This window comes from Suncus etruscus, chromosome 13 (genome assembly GCF_024139225.1).
Source record: "Suncus etruscus isolate mSunEtr1 chromosome 13, mSunEtr1.pri.cur, whole genome shotgun sequence".
In the NCBI taxonomy this organism is placed as follows: domain Eukaryota; kingdom Metazoa; phylum Chordata; class Mammalia; order Eulipotyphla; family Soricidae; genus Suncus; species Suncus etruscus.
In genome coordinates, this window is record NC_064860.1 from 72,122,451 (window position 1) to 72,146,779 (window position 24,329).

Genomic DNA, 24,329 nt, shown 5'->3' on the forward strand with positions numbered 1-24,329 from the left:
AAAATGATTTAGAAATTAAAAAGGGATTTTGCATTAATCTATGATCCATTGAAAAATATTTAATTAGTAACTGACCTATTAAAATGTGTTATAATTTTTTTCTAGGTAGCTGTGTTGAGAATTATTTTGTTCTAAGCAAAATGAATTTAGTAACTAAGTTTTATAGATTTCATCAGGGTGTGGAAAGGAAGTAAACTACCAACAGACCAACAGATGGAAAAGTGTAAAGTTGAGTTGCTTTATTTGTTTTTTAATTACTCTGGATATATTATTGCCTTGGCAGTGATAGCTTAGAGACAAAGAGAGGGAGAAAGCAATAATAGGCACAGGTACATATACATAAATATATATATATGAGAGAGAGAAAGGTGTTTTGTTGCTATCATAGTGTTCAGTAAATTATCACCAGGTTGGTTCTGTCACATAATTTGCTGGTAGGAGCACAACAGAGCAGCTTGTAAGAACAGATGAGCCAGGGCACAAATAAAGCAATGAACATAAATCAGGGAAACTTAATTTAGCATTGGACATCTAGATAGCGGCCAGTGAACTGATCATTATTACCATACTGCCATGCACAGAGGAGACTCAAAAAATATTTGTTGATGGTAATTATAAACTTAAATAGAAACATAGCTAGCATTCTCCCCTACCTTCCTTTCTCTTGATTTAAGTTCCAGGGGTCTCAAACTCACGGCACAAGGGCCATTTGCGGCCCTCCGTACAACATTTTGTGGCCCTGTTCTAGAGGAATCTTTTTTTGTTTTGTTTTGTTTTAGTTGTTTGGGTCACACACCCCCAATGTTCAAGGCTTACTACTGACTTTGCACTCAAGGATCACCCCAACTTTGCCTCCTCCAGTACCCAGGTAAATTGAGTTTGAGACCCCAAATCCAGAAACTATTTATCTGGTCATCAATTATAATCTAAAAATGACATGTGGAGAAATAGTTCGTTATCCAAACCTTAAAATATTCTCAAATACCATGTGTTTCTTTTGAAAACATAGGCAAATATATTTTTATACCTTAGTTTGTTTCCAGTAAAATGTTTCATCTGTGTATATTTCTGATGATCCAATATTTAGTATAGTTTTATTTGAAGCAGAGATTTGAGTATGGAATCTATTAAATTTAAGTGAAAATATGCTAAATATGGCTGATTTCTGCTGCAGCACTAATCTCACCTAGGATAAATCTTTATTATATGGTCAATTTAACATGAAGCTGTCAATCATACATGATTTCTGATTATTTTGGTGCACTAAAGTCAGTATTCTTGCTTGATGGCTATATTTGCCTACATGTTTCTTTAGTTTCTCAAGACAAACAAATAATAAAGATAATATTGATTTATTATCCTGAGCATGCAAAGATTGAGACAGTGTATGGTATACAAAAATCTAAAATAATTTTATATATTATATATATACTCAACCCTGATAAAGCTCATTTTGAAAATTAGATATATAATTTGCATATTAGAACTCTTGCTGTTATTTTATTTAGAATACATTTTTATATAATGTTAAGATATTGAGTTGATATTCAAACAAATAGAATCTGGTATTATTTTCCTTTCTGAGATTTAAAAAAATTCATTTTAAATAAGAACATTAAACCAATGTTCTGGCTTCATTCTTAATTTTATGTTATAATTAGACTTTTTTAATTTGAACTTCTCTGTTAATATTTATTTTCATGTAGCACTCATCAGTAATATCCAGTTATCTCCAGAAATATTCAGTTGAAGCACCAAATATTCAAACATAAAAAAATGGAAACTTTTCACATAAAATAAAAATATAATTTAACACAAATTTATTTAATTGAACAAAAATAATGATGTCATCTTATAAACAAGATCAAGTCCACTTGGAAATTTAAATCTGTTCTCTAGAAATTATTTTGTTTCCTTATCCTAATATATGTCAATGACTTTTTTAAAATGTGACATGAAGGAAAAAAGTAGCAAGGAAAAGGCTTTACAACTCCATTTGTAAATTGCTTTCTTTTTTTTTTTTTTTTTTTGGTTTTTGGGCCACACCCGTTTGACGCTCAGGGGTTACTCCTGGCTATGTGCTCAGAAGTCGCTCCTGGCTTGGGAGACCATATGGGACACCGGGGGATCGAACCGCGGTCCGTCCTAGGCTAGCGCTGGCAAGGCAGACACCTTACCTTTAGCGCCACCACCCGGCCCTGTAAATTGCTTTCTAACACCTCAGGTTGTATTCTATGCTCATAACTTAGGTGGCCCCCACTTGCTGCTAGGAATATGGAAATAGAGTCTTTTCTGGAAGTCATGTGTTCAGATACACTGGAAAATGATTAATAATCTTTACTCTATTTAGTTTCTTGGGATAATTTGTTCCCTCTGTCTAACTGACCTGTATTGAACAGAATTACACACTTTGTATACCATAAGCATTTGCTAACATAATTTTAAATATGTTTTATGAAAATAAAAGTTGTATCATTTTAAAATAAACATGCCCAATACATAGACAAGAGTAATATTTAAAGAAACTTTGTGTTTCTAGCAAGTTACCTTACACATGGATGCTTCTTTTATAAAAATTATAATATTGAATCAGACTGATAGTACAGTGTGAAGGGCATTTTCATGAAAGAAGCATCGATAGATAATGTAACTTGCTAGAAACATAAAGTTTCTTTAATTCTCACTACTTTGAGAAATGCTTTTCTAAAAATAAAAGGTACGTGTTGGGAAAATGTTCAAATCAATGCGCTAGTTGTAACATTCAAAATTCCATTACTTTTAATGAGAGTTGCAGGTATAACTTGCACAGCAAGTTACACTAAGTTTTTCCCAATTGTACCCTTGAAAGATTGGATAATGAAAATCCTTTCATAATAACAGTTGTTTTTCGCTCACCTATTTTTGTACTGATGGCATTTACTCTACACAAAATGTTAGACTTATTGTATAGGAAAAAATAAAGTAGTTGACCATTACATCTGTATGAGTCACAGACAACGCATTGACACGAACTTTCACATCTTACCATAGTTCTGCTATAGAACTTCTGCATAATTCATTATAAAAGAACATGAAGCATTCAGAAGTTAGTGTTCATTCAGGGATGTGCTGCAGTATTAGCACATGGAATTATGCTTTTTATACATAATTTATATGAGGCACCTGATACATGTTATGATGTATAATATAGTTATTTTGTTCCCTTGTAGTTTCTAGATATTTAAAATTCAGCAAGAAAAATATATTAGATCAAATTTCTTAGCACATTTTGTTTTCTATTTTGTATAAATTTTCTTTGAATACAATGAATACTTATTAAATCCATATTTCTAAAAATATATCAAATAGAGGTAATATATTCATATGACCTTAAAAACAAATTGTAAAATTATATTATTCACTTTGAATTTTTAATTGATTTTTAAGTGATATCCAGTGCCCGTCCAGAACCGAACAGAGGCAAAGGACCACGTGGCTTTCTTTGTTCATCCTTATATACCATAAGAAGGGAAGAGGTGGTAGGGATGATTTCCTTATAAGGGCATAACATCCGCTAAGACATTCTGAGGTAGTACAAGTTCCTTATAAGGGCATAACATCCGCTAAGACATTCTAAGGTAGTACAAGGTATCACATGAGCTTAGGGTTGGTATAAACTTTCTCTTTAGGACAAAAAGGGTTAGATACAAAAAGTAGGTATAAGCATAGAAAATTACAGAATTCTGGTTACAAAACCTGACCTTTAAATTCCATGAGCTACAGCAGCGGGGGCTGGTGTAACTAGTTATTGACTTCCCTTTTCAATAATAAGTATTATTATTGATCAGACGTTAAGAAATATTGTTTGGGATCCAATGTTTGGACAGTGATTCACTATGTACTCTAAAACACATTTATATTTTCTATTTTTGATAATAATAAGCTTTAAAGAAAAAATGCAGTTTTCCACAATGTTTCAATATGATAGTTACCTAAATAAGAAAATGCCTGTATGTAAGAAAACAGCAGGGGGATTGGTTACAACCAGTAGGGAGATTGCCTTGTATAATGTGGACCTGGGTTCAGTCCTCAACACCTCGTCTCAATCTGCTGTACCCAATCAGGAGGGATGTCTGAGTGCAGAGTCAAGAGTACACCCTGAACATTTCCAAGTATTGTCCTGAAACAAAACAAATGAATAATCCTGTTTATATAATCTAATAATATATAGCTATGATGATTAAAACAGGATGAGTTTAACCATGGGGAAAAGATCATCTGATAGCAGCAATGTCTTTTTTGGAGATCTGCCTCTTTATCTCCTAAGAATTCTGGCTAAACTAAAGTTACAACCATGAATGCTTGTGATGAATACCTACGTAAATCAAACAGCGAAGAATCTATTTTTACATGTCTAGAAAGAGAAAAGTAATAATTATAAATCAAACAAACAGTTTCAGATGACTTATGTGATTATATAAGAAAAATCTACCACTTCCCTCTCTCTTTACCTGGGTCACTTAGGACGTGGCTAGGCAATGTAGAACTGGTGAAAGTCAGCTATGAACACCTGCTCAGTAAAGACCCACTGTCTCACCAGCCCCACAATGCAGCCATTATGCATGCTTGGAGTCCACTGGTTCTGCAGGTCTTCAGGGTTTTGATGTAAAACAGCTTTATTTCAAGATAATTTGGAATGGTGGTGGTGGAGAAAGTGAAAAAGAGAAAGAGAAAGAGAGAGGAACAGACAGAAAGAGACAAGAGAGAAACAGATATATAGAGAAAGAGAGACAAGGAGAGGTTCTCAAGATTGAGCTCAAGCTTGACTTTCCCACGATGCGGAAATAAGTCCCTGAGTAAGAAAGTCACAACTTGGGGCTGGAGAGATAGCATGGAGGTAAGGCGTTTGCCTTTCATGCAGGAGGTCATCGGTTTGAATTCCGGCACCCCATATGGTCCCCTGTGCCTGCCAGGAGCAATTTCTGAGCCTGGAGCCAGGAATAACCCCTGAGCGTTGCCGGGTGTGACCCCCCCCCCCCCGAAAAAAAAAAAAGAAAAAAAAGAAAGTCACAACTCAAGCAGAAGTAGGCCAAAGAGAGACAATTAATTCAGTCAAGTTCAGACAAGGTGTTTCCCAAATAACTTTCCCCTTCTGTCCCAAGCTCCCCTAATTTCTTGCTTGGATGATAGCCTAGAAGAGTTTAGGCAGCTGATAATCTTTTTAAACATTATTACCAAGGCCTTTTTCTAGGAGGAGGAAACTCCTCTCCAGGGGATCCAGCCTCCCCACTCAGAAGCCACCCAGGAACCAGACCTTGAATTTTGCATCTCAATTACTTTTCAGTCTCCTGAAATGGGTCTATTATTCCTAAAGCCTCTACCCCTTTCAGCTGACTTAGATTTCAGCAAAGTTTATCTCTAAATGTGTTGGAAACTGTCTCTCACCCTAACCCCAGGAACAGAGCTTTGCTAGAAACAGTTACAGTTGTTTCTGACTTTTCACTATTATTATCCATTAGTTCACAGGCAGTATTGCCATGAATTTGTTAGAGTTTCTTAAAGCAAACTTGAAATCCCTTGAAGAGAGGAAAGCTTCTAAATCTCTATTATTTCTAGCACAGAGTTGACTCTATTATATGTAGGTTTTAGGCTCAGAAACTGGAGTCTCGGGGCCTGAGAGATAGCATGGAGTTAAGGCGTTTGCCTTGCATGCAGAAGGACGGTGGTTAGAATCCTGGCATCCCATATGGTCCCCTGAGCCTGCCAGGAGCGATTTCTGAGCATAGAGCCAGGAGTAACCTCTGAACACTGACTGATGTGACACAAAAACAAAACAGAAAGAAAAAAAGGAAGGAAGGAAGGAAGGAAGGAAGGAAGGAAGGAAGGAAGGAAGGAAGGAAGGAAGGAAGGAAGGAAGGAAGGAAGGAAGGAAGGAAGGAAGGAAGGAAGGAAGGAAGGAAGGAAGGAAGAAAGAAAGAAAGAAAGAAAGAAAGAAAGAAAGAAAGAAAGAAAGAAAGAAAGAAAGAAAGAAAGAAAGAAAGAAAGAAAGAAAGAAAGAAAGAAAGAAAGAAAGAAAGAAAGAAAGAAAGAGAAAGAAAAAGTAAGAAAAAGAAAAAAAGAAACTGGAGTCTCTGTTTTATATATAAAATGGGCCTATTAGGACGGCCACGATCCCAACATATTTTTTATGTGAACAGTGCAGACTGTTTACAATACATAATGAATGTTTAGTTTTCTTTATGTATGTAAGACTAAATACATAATTATTCCATTCGACTTTGGGGTGGCAATTTATGTGAGCAATTGGTTATGTGTTGGAAATGTTATCCTTACCTATAAAAAGGTCAATTTATATTAATTTCCCTGCCAGGTACTCTGCATAGAAGCACAAGATTTGTTGCCATTGTGCCAATTTATTTCGGTTGAATCTTCTGTGCCTTCCTAAAGACATTTCTTACAGCTTTCTAAGTAGATTGCTGTGATATGTCCATCTCTCATTTTGTCCACTGTACAGGTCCTCTCTGGACTGTTTGCTTTGAAGACTGTTTTCTTCCAATCAATCCTCAATCTGCAGCTGCCAAAATCTTCCTTTATCCTAGTGCTTTAAGGCTAGAACCACAGAGACCCAGAGACACCAAATATAGTTAAAGAAAAGAAAGTTTATTAGAGAGTTCATACTGAGGATCCCTGGCCAAAGAGACCTGAGATCCTGACAGACTTTTGCATCTACCTTATATACCGTCTACAAAAGACTGAGCATCCACAGTCCTACCTCACTGAGGTATAGTAAGGTCACAGAGGTTTGAGGCATCTAATTTGGAGACTGTCTTAATTGCTCCCTTTTCTCATGGGGTAATGGCTCCTGGGGTGTTTTCCTTGTCTCTTATTTACAACCCATCCATGAAGTGATCTTTCTGAGGTAAAATTGCTGGGGTTTTTTGTTTGTTTGTTTGTTTGTTTTATTTTTTGGCGCCACAGCTGGTGACGCTCAGGGGTTACTCCTGACTATACACTAAGAAATCGCTCCTGGCTTGGGGGACCATATGGGACTCCAGGGGATTGAACAGCAGTCTGTCCTAGGCTAGCATGGGCAAGGCAGAGGTCTTACAGATTGCACCACCGCTCCAGCCCCAATGCTGATTTTGAACATACCCAAAATAAAACAATTCTTGGCAGATAGCATATACTAATATGCATACATACACACACATACATATATACATACACACATACATACATGTATCACCCTTACTTCCAGCAGTTCTAATTTTGGCTTCCAGCCCAGAATTGTTATTCAAAGTGCAACTCATAGCGGGTAGGGTCTAAATTTTTTTAGGTTTCACAAAACTTCAACTGACAATCTTATCTCCTTTCTTTCTTCCCATAGCTCTTTCTTCCCAAGCTGAAGCATTTCAGCTTCAATCACAAACTTTTCGAGCAAAGGCTTTACATTTGTTTTCTCTGCCCTCCTCATTGCCTTTCTGGGTAGCCTTACTCAAAGCATCTCTTTTCCATAATCATCCTAGTTTGCTTCCTTTCTTTTATTCAACTTTCTCTTCCTACATTTCAGGTTTATAAGGATTGTCCTTTATTATGCAATTTATTCTATAATAGAGAAAAAAGAAATGTAAAAAAATAAGAACTCTAACTTATAGATTATCTGAATATCTATTGTTATGTTAACATTTTTTTATCTTTCTGCTTTATATTAAGAAAATACTCCAACTGTATAACTAAGTTAACTTTTTTCTATATAACAATCAGTTTCCACATATTAAAATTAACTTATGGCATTTTTCTACTTGAAGATAATAATCAGCACTGAGACATTTAGCAGTAGATAACAGCATTAAATAACAAAACTAGACTTCATTTAAACCTATTTAAAAAATATGCCTAAAAAGGTTGTGAATTTTTCAAATAACTGCACATTAAACATAGATGAAATATAAAGCGAGATGTTCATATCAATAAATAGGAAAACAGATATAAGTCAACTTTGTATAAAAAGGAAGTAGATATAATGAACAATATGGAGTAAAATGTACATAATTTATATATAAATTTTTGTATACAAATATGATTTGATCTGCATTAAATATTTATGATGAAGACAGGCACCTTTTCATTCAAAGTCAAGTTTTTAATAGTAAACTGTTAGGTGTTAAGTAATCAAAACCTAAAATTGACATTCAAAAAACTTAACCAGGATTATTTTCCTATTTGAAATTCTTAAATTTTTGCGGCCTATGAGAGAAGCAAGGACTAGGGGTCATTGCAAATCGGAATGTAAAAATAGTGGTTATTTCTCCAAAATAAATTTCGAGCTGTAAAATGATTATTTAAAATTTTTTACATATAGAAAGGAATTTTGATATCCCTTTCAAATTAATTGTTTTTAATACTAACAATGATGCTGTGAACAGGCATTGCAATTCTATTTATAAATTAAGCAAGTTTAGAGAAATTAAGTGATTTCTTTTTTTGTTTTGTTTTGATTTAAGTTAAGTGATTTCTGGAGATGACATTGATAGCAAAAGTTACCTAAACATAACCTCCATATTTGTTTCCCTTTTTGCTTTTAGTTATGTCTCTAATATTGGCCAAGTATATTCTAATAAATATAGATATGTCAGATTTATTTACAACAAGAACATTTTTCTTTCATTCTTCCTTCCTCCCCTCCTTTCTTCCATCCATTCCACTTCTTTCTTTTTCTTTCTTTCTTTCTTTCTTTCTTTATTTCTTTCTTTCTTTCTTTCTTTCTTTCTTTCTTTCTTTCTTTCTTTCTTTCTTCCTTTTTCTCTCTCTCTTTCTTTCTTTCTTTCTTCCTTCCTTCCTTCCTTCCTTCTTCCTTTCTTCCTTCCTTCCTTCCTTCTTCTCTTCTTTCTTTCTTTCTTTCTTTCTTTCTTCTTTCTTTCTTTCTCTTTTCTTTCTTTCTTTCTTTCTTTCTTTCTTTCTTTCTTTCTTTCTTTCTTTCTCTTTTCTTTCTTTCTTCTTTCTTTCTTTCTTTCTTTCTTTCTCTCTTTCTTTCTTTCTTTCTTTCTTTCTTTCTTTCTTTCTTTCTTCTTTCTTTTCTTCCTTCCTATCCTTCCTTCCTTCCTTCCTCTCCTTCCTTCCTTCTTTCTTTCTTTCTTTCTTTCTTTCTTTCTTTCTTTCTTTCTTTCTTTCTTTCTTTCTTTCTTTCTTTCTTTCTTTCTTTCTCTCTCTCTCTCTTTCTTTCTTCCTTCCTTCCTTCCTTCCTTCCTTCCTTCCTTCCTTCCTTCTTTCTTTCTTTCTTTCTTTCTTTCTTTCTTCCTCTTTCTCTCTCTCTTTCTTTCTCTCTTTCTTTCTTTCTGTCTTTCTTTCTTTCTTTCTTTCTTTCTTTCTTTCTTTCTTTCTTTCTTTCTTTCTCTCTCTCTCTTTCTTCCTTCCTTCCTTCCTTTCATCTTTCTTTCTTTTCTTTCTTTCTTTCTTTCTTTCTTTCTTTCTTTCTTTCTTTCTTTCTTTATTTCTATCTCTCTCTCTCTCTCTCTCTCACTCACTCCCACCCTCCCTCCCTCCCACCCTCCCTCCCTCCCTCCCTCCCTCCCTCCCTCCTTCCTTCCTTCTTTCTTTCTTTCTTTCTTTCTTTCTTTCTTTCTTTCTTTCTTTCTTTCTTTCTTTCTTTCTTTCTTTCTTTCTTTCTTTCTTTCTTTCTTTCTTTCTTTCTTGTCTCTCTCTTTCTTTCCTTTTTCTCTATTTCCTGTCCTAGATTTAAAAATTATATTTGCGATTTTTCACAAAGAAACCAGCTTAACATCTATATTGTCTTTTCTTGGGGGAGTGGTGGGGAGGGATGGCTCATAGCCTGTAATTATCAGGGCTTTCTCCTAACTCTGTGTCTAGGTACTTTGGGTGCCATACACATTACCATGTATCTAACAAACACCAACCACCTACTAGACAAACTCCTTAACTCCTGCACTATCACTCTGGTCCTAAAAGTATATCTTCTCTGACTCAGCTAGGGCGTAGATATGCTCTTAAAATTGTTACTTAATAGAAGTCAAAAAGTCACTTCATTTGTGAACTTTCTACTTAGATGTGTTAAGGGTCTGAGAAAGCCAACCACCTCAAATAAAGACCAGGAATCTTCAGAGAATGCAACAGCAAAAAGGTTTATTGATCCCAGTTAGCTTGGGCGACTGGATCTGTCATACAGACTAAAACCAGAGGCCTCAAGCAATTTAGGGAAGTTTTTTTTTTTTTTTTTTTTGGTTTTTGGGCCACACCCGGCAGTGGTCAGGGGTTACTCCTGGCTGTCTGCTGAGAAATAGCTCCTGGCAGGCACGGGGGACCATATGGGACACCGGGATTCGAACCAACCACCTTTGGTCCTGGATAGGCTGCTTGCAAGGCAAACGCCGCTGTGCTATCTCTCTGGGCCCCAGGGAAGTATTTTTTACAGGCTTAAGGGATCTTGACGGGAGGATCAGTATGGAAAGTAGGATTTGTAAAATGCACTAGTCTCTAGCTCAGGTTTAAACACAGTGACCAATCTGACAGCCTGTTCAGCTTCCATTCCAAATAAGGGGTGGGGGGTTACTCTGAATGAAGTCTGCAATCTTTATCTTTTTGTGTTTATTTTAGTTTTTGGGTCACACCCAGCAGCGCTCAGGGGTTACTCCTGGCTCTATGCTCAGAAATCGCTCCTGGTAGGCTCTGGGGACCACATGGGATGCCTGGGTTCCAACTACCGTTTTTCTGCATGCAAGGCAAATCCTTTACCTCCATGCTATCTTTATCTTTGAGCAAGCTTACTGACATGGGTTGCACATCCTGTCCGATGTTTGTGGTCAGGCAATTATTGTGATGAGAGTCTCCTTCTCAAAGTACATTCTGTTGTCTTTTTTTTTTTTTTTTTTTTTTTTTTTTTTTTTTTTTGGATTTTGGGTTTTGGGTTACACCCGGCAGCACTCAGGGATTCCTCCTGGCTCTATGCTCAGAAATCGCTCTTGGCAGGCATGGGGGACCATATGGGATGCTGGGATTTGAACCACCGTTCTTCTGTATGCAAGGCAAACACCTTACCTCCATGCTATCTTTCCGGCCCCCATTCTGTTGTCTTAACATAGAGAAATTCCAGGGTAGAGTGGAGGCCAAGAGTGAAGAGACAGAAAACAAAAAGCAAAAAACTTATATTTAATCATTAGTTGATTATGGCTTGTTTCACTCAGTTACTATTATTCTTATTTTCCTTAACACCATTCATTAAACATTTTACTTAATTCAACCTTGAAAAGATATTGCTATGATTTTAAAATAAATTAAAATATTAAACATTTTTAATATATGCCTAATTGTGAATTTATTAATGTCACTGTAATGGATTAAAGATATTCAATCTTTATATATAATATATTTTCTATTATCATATTAAATTTTATTCCAGGGCCTTTTAAACTTAATTTTCCTGTATGATTTTTGAAATTAAAACATAATTTCCTAAGCACTGTATTTATTATCTCCTTTACACTGTTGTTTTGTTTTCTTGGATTTTGGGTAATACTCTGCATTGTAAAGCCTTTTTTTTTTTTTTGTTTTTGTTTTGTTTTGTTTTTTGTTTTTGGGCCACACCCTGTGATGCTCAGGGGTTACTTCTGGCTATGCGCTCAGAAGTTGCTCCTGGCTTCTTGGGGGACCATATGGGACACCGGGGGATCGAACCGCGGTCCGTCCTAGGCTAGCGCAGGCAAGGCAGGCACCTTACCTCCAGCGCCACCGCCCGGCCCCGTAAAGCCTTCTTTTAATTGTGCTCAAGAATCACTCCTAGCAGTGCAAAGGACCATGTGTTTTCCCAAAAATTTTACTAGAGCTATATCATGAAAAAATAGTATAGTAGTAGTATTCTGCACTATTTTTTGTCTTTCTTATTTCCACTATTTTTTGTTTGTTTTTGTTTTCGGGCCACACTGGTGACACTGAGAGGTTACTCATGGCTATGCACTCAGAAATTGCTCCTGGCTTGGGGGAAAATATGGATAGGTGGTGATCAAATCATGGTCCATCCTATGTCAGCCAACGCAAAGCAAATGCCCTACCACTGCGCCACTACTCCGGCCCTTGTATACCTATTTTATAGAATCTCTGCATTTCCCAAAACTTACATTTTTATTCTGATTCTTATATTTAAGTTTCTAGCTCTTTATCTGTTCTCACATTTTATTATTTTTGTTATTATTTTGTATTTTGTCATGACCTTTTAGTGTAAAAGCTATTCTCAGTTAGTTGTCTACCTTGAAGTATAGGTATTCCTAATCTAACGATGTAAATAGCTGCTAATTGCCCATAATATTAGCTTTCTAAATTAATAAAAACATATATTGTAAATATAAAAATTGTAATTTGTTTTCAAATAAGGAAGATATGAGGGTGAAAGATAGCTCCATTAATCATCAACATGTATTTTTCATGGAAAATTTAGAAAAACTGTCACCCTAATTATAGGTGTTCTGATAGGTGTAGAGGAAGAGTTACTAATTTTAAGAATAAAATTATCAGTTGTATATTCTGTTGTTTTCTTGAAATATCAGTCACCATGTTGAAAAAATATAGGAATGGTTTTTAGAGTAGCAAAATCTAGTACTTGGGACAAATAACTGTTCTGTAAAAATATTAATTCTATGATGCTGGTGTTTGCCATTATAATTGCATAATTCCAGAAAACCAAAAATTTATCATCTCAGCTCAGTTTACTTTGTTTAGCAATTCATTGATATTTTCCTGAAATGCATGTGATGTCTTTGTGAGTTCCATAATTTGGCTTACTATGAGTTTACATTTTTTGTTTCTTTATACGATTATATTTTAGAGTGTCAAGTAATTTTAAGTCAAAATGCTAGCAAGATTTCATTTCAATATGTTCCTTTTTTTTTAATCTAATATATCCTTAGTCATTTGTTAAAATCTGTTTTACAGCCTTTCTTTATGCACTACATTTAATTGTGTTTAATTGTTTTCTTATTTTGTGGTAGATTAGAAACTCTACAGAGTATGAAACAATAAATTAAATAATAATAATAATATTGAATATCTTTAAGTGTTTTATATTTTTCTAACAGTACATATCCAACACATTATATTATAATTAAGAATTAAATTCTTTGTTTCTAATTACAAATATTTTGCTCTAAAGTGAAATTTATAAATATTTCACTGTATTTATTTTTCTTAGTGATCATCTAAATACTTTGTTGGATATACTAACTGTAGCCTTAACATCTTAAGGCTAGCTGTGCTAATACTGAACAAAAGTCAAAAAGTCACTCTTCTTCATGTATAAATAACCTGGTTGGCTGCTTTGAAGACAGTCAGTGTAAAGATAGTCCTTGGGCAAAAAAAGTTTCAAAATGTAAAATTGTGTCTTTGTGCTCATGACCCAACTCTTAAGTAATATGCTTAGTTGTATATTAGGATGCATCTATGCCATTTTTATTGATAAGACACAATAGAAGTTTCAGAGTAGCCACATTATTGCAAATTTAATTCATGATATTTTCTGTCACTAAGTTTCTTGCAGCTGCCTCATTCTTGTGATCACTAATAGTATATGGCCTGATGTCTGGTCTTCTTTATGGTAGATATCAGGTCCATTCCAGAGAATACTTTAGTGTCTAACCATGACCTTGTAAACCATCACTTCTCTCAAAATCCTATGTGGCATTACAGAAAAAGTTTGCATCTTATAAATTTCTACTTGCACAAAATAAACTTGTGGCTACATTCTGAAAAAAAGGTTGAAAGTAGAGTTCTATTTGTTCAACTTTTCTAATGATTACTGCCACTATGAGTCTCATAAAAAATATGCATGAGATGCTACCAAAAGAAGTTTTTTGATGAATGGCCAAAACAGACAGTATTTAAACTTCCATATTCATAACTACTTAAATACTTAGTTATACACATCTGCTTTGTAAACATTTTTATGCAACAAAAAATATTTTTTTACTTGCTTGATTTTGTTGCTGTTAGATTTATTATTGCCAAGATAATTTTCTATATTGCTATTTGTTTAGATGTATAGCCTCTTTAATTCATCTATTTTGATTCCTATTTATTCCTCTGTGGTTGCTCCATAATATTGTTTCTAGGTAATTTGGGTAGTTTCTTAAAGTATATATTTGTCATGGAGATAACATGACATAAACTAATAAACTAATAACATAAACTAATAAGGCATCATTAATAAGATTTGAGATAGAGTATAAGGACAGCTTAAGTATTCTATTAATATACCAAACTAACTTGTTTTACTTGGGATCAACTGATAGCAATGAAAATAATTTTATAAATATATCTAGCTTAATTTCTTGAAAGAACTAAAAAATAACAAAATAAAAACCATAATTAAAATATAACATGATTAGTACTTTGTATCTTAAAATTTAGATTAAATATTTCCTAGATATCTACCTACTACTGATAATAAATTATTTATATGTTAAATATGTCTGGATATTTATATTTGCAATTAATACAAAACATATATAATTACAAAGAAAATATTCAGATATGAATGGACAAGTGCGTATTTATATATTTTTTATTTTTTCTCATTAACCCTTGTCATACCATTGGTTTTTCCTAAAAATGTCATTTAAAATAATTCATTAGTAAAATGCTCTATTTGCATGTTTAGTTTGTCTTCAAATTTTATTCACAATATTTTATGTTAGTCCCTTCTTAATTTTTTTAATCAATTTTATTGAGACCAATGTGAATTAAGTGTCTTTCACAATTATATTTAAGGTACATAGTGACAGTAATCTGTCAACTTCCACCACCAGTGTTGACCTCCCTCTGCCCCTGTTGCCAGCATGCTTTCCCTATCTCCATCATTAGCCCCCCGGACTGCAAGTGTAACAAGTCCCTTTTGTACATAGCTTGTTGTAGTCTGGGTCTCTTGATTCTATTGTTCTTGACTTTGGGTTGGGTATTTAGGGCTGATCATTTTTTATTTCCACTCAATATTCATGAGACTGCTTGGCCATGGTACCATCTAAGTTTTATTAATTTTTTAATAATTGAAAATGCTGATTCCATTTCTCTTTGTCCTTCAAAAAATGTAATGTATGATGGCATCTACATTACAATGCCCAGACATCAGTGAAAAGAAATAGGAGACATATCAGCCATTTAACTTAGATATTTTTTGCTAAAATATAAAATATTTGTAGCTCAATTAAAAAATAGGAGTTCAAATGAAATGTGCTTGCTCACTGTGAATATATATGCAACTCATAAAACACAACTTTTCTGTAGCCTTTTTTTAGTGGAACATTTGTAGAAAGAGGATATGGATCATGGAATCAGAAAACTTAGTTTCTTTGCCAATGGTAACAATAAAAATAAAAAGTAACCTGTGGTACTAAAGATATTGATCACCTGAGTAAATGGTGTCAATGTGCTCATTTAAAATATGACAAAGTAAAACATCATAACTGTTACTGGCTTCTCCTAGATGTAAAAACCAATGAAAGCTCTGTGTTTATTTGGAAAGAAGCTTCCAATATCACACTATAGTCAGACCACTAATATTAAAGCACAATAGATATCATACAAAAATATATATATTTTTTCGGCCACACCCATTTGATGCTCTTGGCTAAGCGCTCAGAAATTGCCCCTGGCTTGGGGGAAGCATATGGGATGCCGGGGGATCAAACCGTGGTCCTTCCTTGGCTAGCACTTACAAGGCAGACACCTTACCTCTAGCGCCACCTCACTGGCCCCCAAAATATATATTTTTAGATATGGGAAGATGAAACAAATTTTATAATGGTCATTCTCCAATTCTGTAAGACTTACCTAGAGAAATATGACAAGTGAATGCTAATGGGAAAAATAGAAACAACTGAAATGTGATTCCTGGAGTTTCACATTTGCTTTTTAATTTTCAACTAAATGGAGCATTTTTCTTCTTGTTGTTATCCTCTTCTAACACCAGCAAATTCTTTTGCTGGTAGATGTGTATTGGCATGTTTATTCCATATAAATTACCACGCAAAAAGGGCCAAATTTACAATGTTCTTAACCTTTCTATAGCAATGCAATACAATAATGCTTGAACTTCATGGTAGATGATAGATGCTATTTACAATGTACCGTTCAATGGCTCTGCTTTCTCAGAGTAAGATACACTCATTTGTATGAATTAGAAAACAATAATTCTTCCATCAAAAGTGTGAGTCCTGAAAGTGAGCACTTTATCAATCTAAATTAGACTATAAACATTCTGCTCAGTGAAGCATAGGCTACAGTTCACTGGTTCAATAACATTAAATAATTATCATGTTAAGAATAACAGCATTTCGTGAACTTTGCTTAAACTCTGGTCAATTCATGAATCAATCCATTTTTCACTGTCGAGAGGTGGAATAAAAACTAATGTTCCTACTAAGGCATTAATATTATTACATATTACATTTAAATGAATTAAAAGATATTAGACTATTTAATATTTAATATTTAATATTTTTACATTTATATTTTATAAATATATATTTATATTTTATATATTATTTTTAATATTTTATATTTTATTTTTAATGGAGAAGAGTAATACCTTGCTTCTAAGGCATAATAAATTATTTCAGTAAAAACAACATATGCTGGGTAAAATGCCCATTATTATTAATATTTTAGTATAAACTCAGCTTTTGAATTTGTTATGCACATATTGTTTGATTTTAAACATAATTGATGTTTTTCAATGAATTATTTAGAAAAAAACATAGAGGTCTAAGTAAGAATGCATATAGAATTTTGAAAGGGTACCTCTTTGTAGGTTAATATTGAAAGATAAATGTAGAAAACCAGAAATACATGCATGCTAGTAGAATTATTTCTGAAAAGCACTGTTTCAAATAAAATATCTGTCATCCTTGTTATATCTATATAGAAAGCTGATCTATAATGAGTTGCAGAAAAGATTTTGATCTTTCCTACAAGTGTATTGCCAATGATCAGAAAGAACTAACTCTATTTCTGACCGGGTCAGAATGTCACAAATAAAGAAAGGTGACTTTTTTCACTAGAGAAGCTTGTCAATGCACTGAATCTTTACAAGTTGTTATAGTATTGTATCTATTGGTGTGTGTGTGTGTGTGTGTGTGTGTGTGTGTGTGTGTGTGTGTAATGTATTGATAAAAGAGTCTGGGTACCCTCTGACACTATTGGAAGGAAATGGAGATATCATGGGGAGAGAAAGAATTTGAGGTTAACAGGATCTTTCCCAACTAAAGCATTCATAAAACATAAAACAATTTGGGCCAATTTTAAAACTAGTGCAAGAGCTTCACGTGCATCCATATGAAAAAAGAAAATGTTAAAAGTTAGCAGTTTTTATAGTTATTATTAATATTATTTCCAGTCCTTTATATGTTAGAAAATTTTATTTAGAATATTAAATTTTTCTTTGGTATACTTGAATTTATGTGTTGTATAAGAAGTATAAGTTTATTTCCTTTTACCTTTAATGCATACATTACTGTCAGTTCACAACTTATACAATATAAAAATTATATATTTAAATGGTACTTGATGATACAGAATATTTCTCAGAAACAGTATATTTATAATGAGATTTCCATTTCTTCAGTTTGGGATGACCAATATTAAATATGTATTTCAAAAACATTTCCAAAATACCATAATGACTACTTATTTTTCATTTTTTCTTCCTTACCTACTTCCATGATTTTGCTTTCTCTTTATGAAATGAAAATATTTCACATATGTCAAAATACAAAATGCTGTTGAAGCTTATAAGCAGCATTCTTTATTTTATTTCTCAGTCTAGTCAAGGGACTAAGATTTTCTTTCTTCCTTTTGCTGAGAATTGTCTTTAGTTTTCAGCATTTCAGATTGGTCTCAATGTAATCTGTTGTCACTACCTGTTTTTTTTTTCCTTTGCTTTACCCACAGCCTTATCTTTATTACTGTGGATGATTCCCTTGATAAGCCTTTGTTAAGTATTGTAAGCTTCCCTAATAAGCAGACACCATGCAGAATGATGATTTAAATATACTTTAATCATTTTTTCTTGCTCACATATTGATCTAAGATGAAAGCTCCAGATCTAAGATGTGATCACCTCTCTAAAACAGTTTCAAGGAAATAAGCTAACAAGAATTTTGTAATTTTTTCTTTTTTTAAATATATATATATATATATATATATATACATATATATAATTACTGTCAGCCAGAAGTTAACATAACATAACATAATGTAATATTATGAAATGTTTAATGGGTCAAACTGGTGATTCTTTGGCAATTAACCATATAATCACTTTTGAATAAAGAGTAAGATGGAAAATGATCCAGTTATAAGGAGAGAAAGTGGAAGAAAACATCTTCATGAGTAACTAGCAAACATTTTGTACAATTATATATACCCCCAAGTTTCTTGAAAAAAAGTCTTCTTAGGGGCACAAGCAGTAGGGTGTCTGCTTAGGACAGATGGCAGTTTGATCTCCCAGCATCCCAAATGGTCCCCCACGCCAGTGGCAATTTCTAAGCACATAGCCAGGAGTAAACCCTGAGCATCACTGGGTGTGGCCCCCAAACAAAACAAAACAAACAAACAAAAGTCTTCTAGAGCTGTGGGAATAGTTAAGGTTTTCAAGCACAGGGATCTATGCCTTGACAAGGACCCAGGTTGTTTTTTTGTTTTTGTTTTTGTTTTTTAACTTTTATTGTGACCAATATGCATGAAAAGCCTTTAATAGATATATTTCAGCTACATAGTGACAATGAATTAGGGCCTTTCCCACCACCGATGTTGTCATCCTTCCTCCCCTGTTCCCAGCATACATCCCATACCTCCCCCCCTTGTCCCCTGGACTATTAGGGTAACAGGTCCCTTTTGTATATAAATTGTAAATTGGATATCTTGATTCTGTTGTCATTGACTTTGAGTATGGTATTTAGGTCTGATCATTTTTTGTTTTCACTCAATGTTCATGATCTGTGGTATCACATATTCCCCCCAAGAAATTCAAGCTATTGCCAATATCTTCCATGTACTACTAGGCCCAGGCAATGCTGTATTACCAGGCATATGCATGGAACTCTTTGGCAAGTATCACCACGAGTGACATCCAAGTTCACAGAATCACTGCTTGCAAGGACCCTAATTGCCAAAATTTACTTACAATTTAATTAGTTGATTTTTTTTAACCTGGTAATAGTGTTTCAAAGTACTTTATCAGTGATTAAACTTTAAATACTTTTTAGATAAAGGTCAAACACTACTGCTTATTGAATTGATATTTTTGACTTTTCTTTGTATTAAAATTTCTTAAAGGTTACTTTCCATTCCTAACTTGATCATTTTGAATATGAAAAAAATGTTAAAATGGGGCCAGAAAGATAGCACAACAGTAAGGTGTTTGCCTTGCATGCAGTAGATCCAGAATGGACAGTTTTCGAATCCCTGCATCCCATATGGTCCCCTGTGACTGCCAGGACCAATTTCTGAGCACAGAACCAGGAACTACCTCTGAACACTGTCAGGTGTGACTCCCCCCTCAAAGAAAATTTGTTGAAATGAGTTTTAAAATGGGATATCATCAATGATAAGCACTGAAAGAACGTTTAGTAATAATTTCATTGATCAACTTTTTCAGCCTAATACCTTTATTATCTCTTTTTTCGCCAAAATATAACTATCTGATGTGTCCATTTGAAATTTGCTAAACTTTAAGAAAAATGCTATCAATAGTCTACTAAAAAGCATATGTATAATTTCTTATTTGAGATAGACAAGAAAATACTATATGCATAATATTTTATATGCACCTGGGTGCTTGAAATTTAACTGAATACCTGTTGGAGGCTGTTAGAGCTAGAGAGCAAAATGGAGTCTCTGATGCCTGAGAAACCAAAGGCCTGTGTACCTGACAGGCGGCCACTGTGGCATTTACCCCCTGGGCCTAAAAGAAATGTTAACCAAACAAGTCAGATGTCCCAGTAAACCGCTGGAGTTGCTAAGATAAGATCACATCCTGTTAAGCTACCATTGTGAAAGAATGTCTGTGCGATATAAGTCTATGCCATATAAGGGTATGTTGTAAAACTGTAAAGTCCATCCTGTACGACCCCCCTACTTTTCTATACCATGGAAAAGTACTGAAAGCTACTTCCTTATGCTGTAGAACTATATACGCTTGTCTTGCCTTAATAAATTCAGCTCTTGATCAGCCAGCTTGACTTGAGCTTATTTCTTTCTCAGCCTCTTTCCTCCTTTTTAGGTCGGATCCCGCTCGTGACCCACGAATTACTTCGTGATCCTCAGTCCACCCTGCGGGCAGGGTCCTAGGGGGTCACAAATACCCTAAGGATATTTTATAGTATTATTCATGGCAGAGATTTTGGTTATAAAAGGGAAGCAATTAATAATGGATATTGACAATTATTTTATGCAATTAAGAATAAATATTTTCTGAAACATAAAAATCAGTAAATAACAATATACAAAATAGTTAACACAAAGATACAAATAAGATGTTATCATAAATAATGATATATTGGTTTGTAAAATCAAAATCATGTTTTTTAATGCCTGTTTTTACCTAAAGTTGCAAAAATGTATTCTTGTGAAACTTTTTATATTTTGTAAAATAAAATGAGTGATTTTATTTTTAAATCAGATTGATCTACATTTTAAGCTACATTAGATATCTTCTTACTCATGCTTTTGAATTATACTTTTAACTTATAAAAATATACTTATCAGTCATTTGTAACTACGAAAGCATCTATTTCTTTTTTTTTTTTCTTTTTTTGGTTTTTGGTTTTTGGGTCACACCCGGCAGCACTCAGGGGCCACTCCTGGCTCTACATTCAGAAATCGCCCCGGCAGGCTCAGGGGACCATATGGGATGCCAGGATTCGAACCACTGTCCTTCTGCACGAAAGGCAAACGCCTTACGTCCATGCTATCTCTCTGGCCCCCAAAGCATCTATTTCTAGACAAAATCTAGAAGTATAAAATTTGCCGTCTATTTTAAAATTTATTTTTAATCTTTATTTTCACCAATTATAGTTTACTTTCATAATAGGTTGTCTTATTTAAATGAGACCTAAGATTGTAAATCACAACAATTTTAGATAACTTTGGGAGCTATTATTAAAACTGAGAAAACCATGAAAACACTGATAAAGATGTGTAGTTTTTACTTATATAAATATAGCTTATATATAAAACTTATAGAGATATATAGTTTTTACTTAATAGCTAATTGACCTAAAATGTTCAAATGATAAGTCTCTGTAAAACTAAACATTATTTAAGAAGTTTTCCTTAAATATTTCTTGCATATTGGGCCAGAGAGGCAATGCTAGTAGTTACACACTTTTCTTGCACATGAGATTGACCCCAATTTAATCTAGTCACAGTCCATTGTCTCCTGAACCCCAAACACCAAGAAAGACCTGGGTTTCCCTGAGTGTGGCCCCTAAACCAAAAGTAAATAATCATTTGAGTATTTAACATTTTTTTGATCAATCAAGACATATCTAAAAAACATAGGCATATGCATAACAGATATGCATATTTCTCTATATAAACACAAATATACTTCTACTGATAAAATAGTAAATCTTTTAATCTACCTCTTTATTTTGTGATTTTAATAAATTTTCATCAAAGTAAAACTAATAACTAAAATTAAAAAAATAAATAAAACATTTAGCAAACATGTACATAAGGAAATATCTTTAAAGGGCAGTAGTAAAGAAAGCAGCTGTAAAGAAACTACTAAAAAATTAAATTTTGACCTAACATTTTAATCCTCATTACTCCAAATTATTTTTAAATTTTACAATTATTTTAAGTTTTAAAATAGTACATTTTGCACAATATTTTAAATTATCTCCAAAGTAATGAATGCCATCCTACTTAGCTTCTTGTCCTATAATAGTAAAATGACATTAGTATAATCATATTATTAGTTCTTCTTATTAGGACTTATTATAAAATATTAGATCTTAAAGATAGTACAAAATTTTCATTATCACCGAGCATATTATGATTATATCATATAAACATAAAAATAAAATTTATTTAGAAATATTTAAGTAATAATTTTGATCCTAATTCTATAATCTGCTTTTTATTAAAGTCTATACTGACTTATGTACTTAAACTCTTAGATATTTTGCTTCCTTAAATTTAACTCTATAAAATAAACTCGCTGCTATGCTGGTGAATTTCTGTATTATAGAAAAACTAGAAGTTGATCTTCCATTATTTCAGTTACATATAATCTGATACAATACACTTACTCAGTGACATGCAAAAGGAATTACATTCTCATTTCTGAGACAACCATGGTCCAATACACAGTTGCTATTCAGAGAAATCTATCCATGTCTACATGTTATTAGGTACTAAATTACCTTTAAAATAATTCAGTAATTTAAAAAGTAGAAGACTTTTATTAAATGATTTTTAGAGCAAAAAGAAAGAAATGTAATTTTAGTACAGGCAACCATTTCTAACATGAATTCGTTGATCTAGAAAATTACTTGAATGCACATATCAATATATAAGCCAGTTGCTTATATTTCAGCAATTTAAAAATATTATTGATTCCTTTTATGCTTCTAATAAAAATACATATGACCTCATAATATTAAAATCAAAATTAAACTGCTCCCCATTATTATCTTGCTAAAATAAAATGTAATTGAAGTATTATCTGATTAAACTGAAAAAAATTATATTAATAAGACTCATTTATTTTAGGTTTTATATAGCTTTTTTTGTTTATTTGTTTTGGGCCACACCCAGAGATGCTCAGGGGTTACTCCTGGCTATGTGCTCAGAAATCGTTCCTTGGTTGAGGGACCATATTAGTCTCTGGGTATCAAACAACTATCTGTCTTTGATCAGCAAGTGCAAGACAAATGCCCTACTGCTTGTGCCACCACTGTGGCCCCTTAAATAGCTTTTTTTGTTTATTTTTTGGTTTGGGGCCACACCCGGTGGTGCTCAGGGGTTACTCCTGGCTGTCTGCTCAGAAATAGCTCCTGGCAGGCATGGGGGACCATGTGGGACACCGGGATTCGAACCAACCACCTTTGGTCCTGGATCGGATGCTTGCAAGGCAAACACCGCTGTGCTATCTCTCTGGGCCCCCTTAAATAGCTTTTTTAAGCAAGAAAATAAATGCAAATTTAGAAAAATATATCTTTACTATTGTTCTGATAAAAATAATCAGTATTTTTTTAATTTTAGAGTTTAAATTCGGATACCATGTATATTTATAAAAGTAAATTAAGTGAATTGAGTAAAATGAGAAAAATCTCTTTAACAAATGTTGTTTGGAAAACTAATTAGGTATATGCAAAAAGTTCAGCTACACTCTACCTCATATCTTGAACAAAAGTTTATTCAACACATACTGAAGACCTCAAGATTAGAAATAATACATAAAATATATAAGAAAAAACATAGGCAGAATGCTCTCTGATACTTATTTCATAGAATAATATTTTATAATGCTATTTATATTATTATTTGGTTGTTGTTTTGAGGGGCCCAAACTCAGAGGTACTTAGGGTTTATCCCTGACTCTGTACTCAGTAGTCATTCCTAGTAGTGCCTGGGTGCTAAGGGTTGAACTGGGGTCCACCTCTTGCAAGGCATGCTCCATACCTGCTGTACTCTCTCATGTTCCTGCTATAATGTTGGAGCATAAATATACAGAGCATAAATATGCTAATTTTTGAGACTAATTGAGTATCATTTAAGTTCTAGTCTAGAATCCTCATTTTGCCATTTCCTGGTTATTTTTTTTAAAATATAATACTTTTGTTTATTTATATAGTTGGTACTGTATTTTACATATTAGAGAAATGTAACATTTCAATGTTAAATATGTAAAGCATTTTTAGAAGAATATTTCCTTGTATCTTATAGCATACTCACAGGTAGTTTATCCTTTCTCAATGATGTTGATTATTTAGGTTAAATAATGAATGTAAATCCCCAAAAGTTTAATTATATCATATTTTAAAGTTTGGAATATCTGTTAATCCTGAAAGTTCTGCTATATAATATGGTTTGATTTGATATGCTCCTTGAATCACAATTTAATTCATTCCTGTTTATTTGTTCCTCTAGTAATAAATCAGGTTATACATTATTTATTCATATTTCCTTTTAAACCATCTCAAATTCATTGCTTATTATATTTTCAGAATGTACATAAATATGCATATCATTTTATTCTAACTTACATCTACTTATGCAAATTTTTCATTTGTATTTTATCGTTATCACTTTCATAAATAAATTCTTTATGACACTCTTTCATG

At 33.3% G+C, this 24,329-nt stretch overlaps 1 protein-coding gene across 2 annotated transcripts in view; it reads left to right on the forward strand.

The window, feature by feature from the left end:
• The window catches only part of CADM2 (cell adhesion molecule 2), a 1,096,781-nt gene that overhangs the window by 791,585 nt on the left and 280,867 nt on the right, over positions 1–24,329 (forward strand). The gene's annotated exons all lie outside the window — the stretch shown is intronic.